Source organism: Argiope bruennichi, chromosome X1 (genome assembly GCF_947563725.1).
Source record: "Argiope bruennichi chromosome X1, qqArgBrue1.1, whole genome shotgun sequence".
Classification (NCBI taxonomy): domain Eukaryota; kingdom Metazoa; phylum Arthropoda; class Arachnida; order Araneae; family Araneidae; genus Argiope; species Argiope bruennichi.
Window position 1 is genome coordinate 136,013,234 of NC_079162.1, and position 7,356 is coordinate 136,020,589.

The following is a 7,356-nucleotide window of genomic DNA, read 5'->3' on the forward strand; positions in this document are numbered from 1 at the left end:
TTTTCATTTAGAAGAGAAGTTGAATTATTATCATTTTTTATACAACAAGCAGAATGAGAAGAAAGATGTTTTGTTTCTTTTTTATACTCACGGATTAATTTATTCGATTCGTTTCCGGTATCAACAGAAGGAATTATACAACGTTGGTATTCTTTTTTACTTGATGACTCACGCTCGGATTTATTTTCAGAAACGCATTCAGTTGTAGGATTTTTATTGGAAAAAGTATTTTTAAGATCTAAATAGCTATGGGGTCAATTCACGGTCACATGTCAAGTACCAAACAAACCGCTTCTGTTCAATTTTCAACCGTTCTGCGCATGTCGTAATGTCTGCCCATAACGTTGTCGAAACCATTGTTTAGTAAATATTACGCTAGACGATCAATTATTAAAAACTTCTGATTTTTTTTAAAGATATTATCTTGAATTATTTTCTCCAAATTTTCTTAGTTATATAATTTTATTTCTTATATTAAAATTTTAATTAGAATTTTCAATGGAATTATTGTTTTTGCATGATTAATTAACATCGCTTTTTAATGCGTTTGGTGCCGCTTTATTCTTTTCTTTCCCATATCCCCGCCCTTTTTTTTAATCCGAAGGTTACATTTTGACAAATGACTATGGCAGTGTTTTTGAAAAATTACATATGTTCTTTTTTACATATTATTTAAATAGTATTGAATGTTGAATCTTATGAATATAGTTCCCCCAGTTAGTTCTTTTTAAAAATAATTATTACTCTTAGATAAGTTAATATTTTAAAGCTTACTAATAAAATTATTATATTTTTTTCTTATGTAATTACTTTTATAAATATTGAGACTTTGATGTTTTCAGTTTGCTCAGAGGAAAGAACATGAAACTCAAATTAGTATATATTGAATAAATTATGTTTACAATTTCGAATTATGAAATGTAAAAGGTATGGATACCTTTTTTTAAATCTATGCAATTTATGAATCAGTTATTTCATTTTAATTTGTAGAGATCATTAAAGGAAAACAAACAAAATTACAGTTTCATATTTTTTATTTACACATTACAAATATATATATATAGATAGATAAAATATATATGATAATTATTTGAAAAAATGTGATGAAATGGATGTTTCAATGTACTCACTAATTCAAAAAACTATTTGTCAACATTTATTTTTCTAGACAGAAAAAATATAAACACAGTATGACAAGAATGTCAATGTAAATGATGAAATCAATTTTATTCAACAGAAACATCCTAGATACTAATAAAAACATAATGTTGAACAATATACTTTTAAAGCAGAACATTTATGAAATTTTTTTAAATGCTAAAGTTACATTGATAAAAATTACATTGAATGAATATCATAAAATAAAACAAAAACATACAATACAGTAAATTTAATAAACAAGAATAAAGTCATGATATATATATATATATATATATATATATATATATATATATATATATATATATATATATATATATATATATATGAAACACTTTTATGCTTTCACAGAATTTTATAATCCAAAATTGATATATTAAGAAAATAGGGGAAAAAAAAAAAGGAAGAAGAAGAAAGTGAAACATGCATGTAGCAATGAAGTTGGGAATAAAAATTATATAATAAATGCTGATATGGAAATTGATTTTCAATGAAAAGACCTTTATTTATTAAAACAGAAATCACTTAGGTGCACAGTGTTATAACAGGATATTATGATAACAGTCAATTTCAGTTTAAATGCAATAAACTATTGACATTTCATTTTTAACAATAGAAAAGTTGTTTTATATAAATTCACTTTGAATCCATCACAAATCTGCAAATGTAATTAGAAAACTAGTAATATTCACTTCCACCTATGTTTAGCATTATAGCAGTTGTTATCTTTGCAACAGGAGTTTGTTTACTTACATTAATTAAATTTAGATAATATTTTGTAAAAAAATGCAATGTAATACTTATGTAAACTTTTTAAAACCTTCTAAGCATATTCAAAATTATCAGAAATTTCATCAAATGTGAATAAAGTAAATTAGAAATGCACTCACATTTTGTTTGATTGTTTCTGGTGGCAAATCGATTTCTTTTTCTTTGACGAGTTTTTCTAACAAATTCTAAACACACACGGAATGAATTCTTCAAAATGATCGGAGCATATCACCGACTTCGAAGGCTTGAAAAAATCTATACCAATGCTATCAACCCAAGTCAGAATTGTTGAAAGGAAAATAAGAAAACATTTTATCATGACGGTCACTCTTGTGTTTCGCATTAAAGCATCCATCAGCACACCAGTATTTCCTCTTTTAACACATAATAAGAGGAAAGAAAATGACTCAAAAATTATAACTTCAAATGTAAACAAAAAATTCCGCTTCATATTCGGCGGAGAACGTTAATGGCAGACTAATCGACGAAAGCGGTACGGATGAAACTTAAATGCCATGCGCGGATAGCTCATGACATGTGACTTTTACGCCACATGAATTGACCCCATTAGATGGTATAATACATTCAAAAGAAATATTTGTATCTGCAGCTGCTACAACTCTTTTCGCTTCTGATTTTTTATCAACATGACTAATATCTATCGCCACTAACGGAAGACTGACAACTGAACTGTTCGCTAATTTAATTTTTGTGCTACAGCCTACATAATTTAATTTCTTTACGTAATTAGGATTATTAATCATTAATATGCTTCCGCTATCAACCAAAGCTTTAATAGGAACGTCGTTTACAGTAATACCTAGGTATTCCAACTCAGCGATTATTAACTCTTGTGGAATTTCATTTGATTTAAACCTGGAGTTACAGGATTTGAGTTATGGGATCTTCCCTAATTGTTATGTTGTCTAGCATCAACATTCTGGGGACAGAATTTTATTAAATGTGATGTAGAATTACATTTAAAACAAGCTTTCCTATCAATATTTCCATCGTGTACATGAAAGTTATTTTGGTGGGAATTATTGACGCGCGACCTTGAGCTGTAGTCAAGTGTATTTCTGTTCTCTTCCCAAAACAGACTTATGTTTCTTGCGCGGAAGTATATGTCTATTTCTTTTGCTAACGTCAGCGGTTTTAACCATACTGAGACTTGTTTGGTCAAAATGTGCTCAGATATGTCCTTGTCAAGAGTGCTTGTCAATTTATCGGTAACAATTAATTCACAAAGGGTTGCAAAATCTTTTACTTTTCTTAGTTCTAAATAATATTCTAAATCCGCTTTTTATCTTGAGATGAATTGCACGCGATTTTCTCTTTTAAATCTTTTGGCGACTTGAAAGTTATCCCAACATTCTTTAGCAGATGGTTGGAATTCTCTTAACACTATTCTTTTGATTTCGTCATAATCTTTTATTTCGCTTTCGTTCGCGTATAACAAAACATGTCGGCATTTCTCGCCTAACACATTTAGAAGGACTTCGGCTGTGTATTCAATTTTAACCTGTTTTGTTTCGAAAGCACGTTCCAAAATATTGAAAAACAAATTGAAATTTTCTGATTTATTTGGTATTGGCATTGTCAATGTGCGGATGCTTTTAATTATTTGCTCGATGGACTCAACGTGACTTTCTGGAGAAGGTCCGTTAGGACTATTTATTACGGTCGCTTGAACGTTTCTCATACTTTCTTCATGAGCTAAAGTTTGTTTTAATTTTTCTAATTCAAACTGTCTTTTCTTTTCATTCGCTTGTTCTGTCTTTTCACGCGCTTGTTCTGCCTCTTCACGCGCTCATTCGGCCTCTATTTTTCCGCGTTTCTCTGCTTCTATTTTTTCATGTTCCTCTTCAGTTGAGATGCTAATGTCTTTAACAAATTCCAAATCATCTTCAGCCGCTTGGCTATTTTCTATAATTTGTTTAAGCTGCGCAATATTTGTTTTTTCCGGACCTACCTCACCTATTGCTTCAGCGACAATAATTAAATCTTTATTTTTTGTATTTTTAAACATTTTGAATATGCCTTTATTTTTCCTAATAACAAATGCTGATATGATACTATAATAATAACATTGCTAATATTTCTTCAAAACAGAAATTTCTAAAATAAACATATTCAAATCGCTTCTTTTTCTTGAAAAAGTCATTTTTAAGTATACAAATCTTAAAATAAATGCTTGCAAGATTCTTTATTCAAAATGTATAGAAAATTCTCCTACCTGTTCTTCTTCAATTATATCCGTTGAGATAATATTCTGCAGGAACTTCACAATTTGCAGGACACTGCCGAACTGAAGATTTTCTTGAACAATTTTGCCGGCCACTGCTATCGAACCGAAGATTTTCTTTAAAAAATTGTCGACTACTGCCGAACCGAAGATTTTCTTGAAAAACTTTGTCGGCCTCTGCCGAACCAACGATTTTCTTGAAAATTTTTGTCGGTCACTGCCGAACCGAAGATAATTTGACTAAAACTAATGGGGGAAAATTCCAGATTTTTACGGGATCGAAGATTATTTTTCTATTTCCGAGGTCATTGCATCCAGGACTGAGCCCCCACATGTAGAGACATGTCAACTCTGGCTCGAAAAACAGGCCTTTACTAATCGGATTATATATCAAATCAAATATCTCTCACGGGCCCTAGGGGAAAGCCCGGTTGAGATTAATGCTTAGAGATGGCTCATATTACAAGAATCACACACTAATTTAACATAAACGAATTTAATGAACTGGACGAACTTCTGGGCCGTTTTACATCGATGAACGCTATTACAGTACTGAATTGGCTTCTTATTGGCTGTTGAGTGATGACGCGAGCTCAGCCAGGATGAAGCTCCGTACACTATATATATATATATATTGCTGAATCGGCTAAAAGCCTAACTTTCGCACACTCCGAGTGAAGGGACAAAATACAGCTGACGAGACAAGTTCTTTTTTAAAAGATCACTGTGTTTCCCTTGCCTCGTCGACGCGTGTAGCAAAAATCCCTTTTGAAATCTTAATAATATATTAGCACCGTAAAGAAATACTTTCCCTATAAGTATCTCAGGTTATATAAGACAAAGGATAAAATGTTCAAGAGCCTTTTCCCTCATTTCTTTCTGTGTCGTTCTGTGCTGTGTGTGTGCTCATTGCTTGTACATAACGCCTGCGTCTCCAAGATGAAATATAACGACGTCACGAAATCGAAAGTTTCTTCACTGTATTCGAAACTGCTTTCTGCTTTACATAAAATAATGCTTACATGTTAAAGAAGTGTAGACAAGGATAGTTTCCTGTGCAAAATTGTGAAATGAACTAAAAGAATTAAAATTAAATCTACGGGTGAGACTTCGTCGTTGCATTGCGTCTCCGCAGCTCGCTGTGCATATAAGATGGTTCTATATATGTGCGGCCGTTTGCTCCGACAGTTACGCTGTCTCCGACGGCGAAGCTCCTTCGGCTAAGTCGTTCCATGACGAAATTCCATGTCAACCGATGCAATATCCCCTGCATTCCGTAACCTATGACCTCATCCGACATTCCAGCTTTGTTGTTCAATAGATGCCCTTGTGTTTGTGTTCCATATCGTCATGTGCGTGCTTCTTATATCTTCAAGGAGTTGAGGCTCCTTGTCATCATAAAAATTTTCTGGCTCCTTACCTGTGCTGAATAATCCCGATCTCGACGCCATTTCCTTGTTATATTATTATCTAAATATAAAAATAGCTTTCCGTCACTTGTCATAGTCTCCAGTGCCAGTTCCAGCGCTCAAAATTGCATTTTGTGATTAATTAAAAAAGTGATCAGTGTTAAAAAAAGCATCCATCAATTGACTCAACAAGTGAAAGTCAAGATTTATATTCTGTACTTTTGATTTTATTTTAAATTGAATTTTCCAATTACAATGTAATTGCAAATGAGATTTTTATACAGGGTGGTCAAAAAAAAACTTCCCCTATATATGAAACCCTAGCGGCCTATTCGCTCAACCAATCGAACCACAATTTCAGACATGGTTGTTTGAAGGTATGCGCTGGAGATTGTGATGATTCTAAACAAGGCAGAGCTCACAGTTACGGTTACAGTGAGAGAATTTCGAAATTTTTGAATGACAACACCCACTTTTTCCTTGCGCAAATTGATCAGCGTATTGAAAAACCACAAATGGTGTTGGAACGATTAGCGTGTGACTAAAATTAGCGGCGTAAATCATTTACAAAGAAGAGCATTATAAAGGACTAATGACAACACAGAGAGGAGGAGCTTTGACGCACTTTGCATAATTCACAGGGTTAAACAGTAGCAACGAAATGTCATTAGTGACATTGTATGGATGCAAGATGGGGCTCCTCCACACGTCACCCAATGTGTTCGATGAGTGCTGCAACACTTTGGTGATAGAGTCATTTCTCATAACTTTGCGGTTTCGTGGCCACCGCGATCCTCCGACCACACTTCTATGTATTTCTGCTTCTGGGGTTATCTGAAATCTAAGGTGTACACGCCTGGCCCACGAGATGTGTCAGAATTGCAAGATGTCATAACACGGGTGAAGTTATGCAGATTCCTTCTTTCATGTTACGTTCGACATTGTTGTCCACAATCTTCCGAATGCAATGCGTTGTCGCCTGCGAAGGTGAACACGTTGACAATCTGTAATTATAACTTTCCACTCCAATAAAACCTTTTTTTTCTTGCCTCTTTGTATTGTCATTAGTCCTTTATAATGCTCTTTGCAAATGCTTTACGCCGGCAATTTTCGTCACACGTTAATCGTTCCAACGTCATTTGTGGGTTTTCAATACGCTGATCAATTTGCGCAAGGAAAAAGTGGGTGTTGCCATTCGAAAATCTCTCACTGTAACCGTAACCGTGAGTTCTGCTTTGTTTAGAATCATCACAATTTCCAGCGCATACCTTCAAACAACCATGTCTGAAATTGTGGTTCGATTGGTGGAGTGGATAGGCCGCTAGGGTTTTATATATAGGGGAAGTTTTTTTTTGTATTATTATTTAAAATATTGTGATGGTTTTAATTTTTTTCAAATCTATTATTTAAAATTAATTCATAATATTATAATTTGTTGAATTTGAAATTTATTTATATGCTATTAAAATCAAGAAAAATAATTTCCCCAAATAAATTAAATTTTTAAATAAAAAATAAAAATAAAAGTCATGACACATTATATAAGAGAAAATTAGTTAATACTTCAGAGGAAAATTTGTTACACCTCTGATTGTAATTAAACTATACTCTGGTATTTATTGTCAGATTGCTTTTTGTTTTAATAAGCATACAGACCTTGTGAATGAAAAAAAGTTGCATACCAAGATTCTTATATACTTAATAATTAATGACACATGATAATTAGAATAATGTAGTAAATGCCTCAGGGGAAATCGTTACACCTCTGACAGT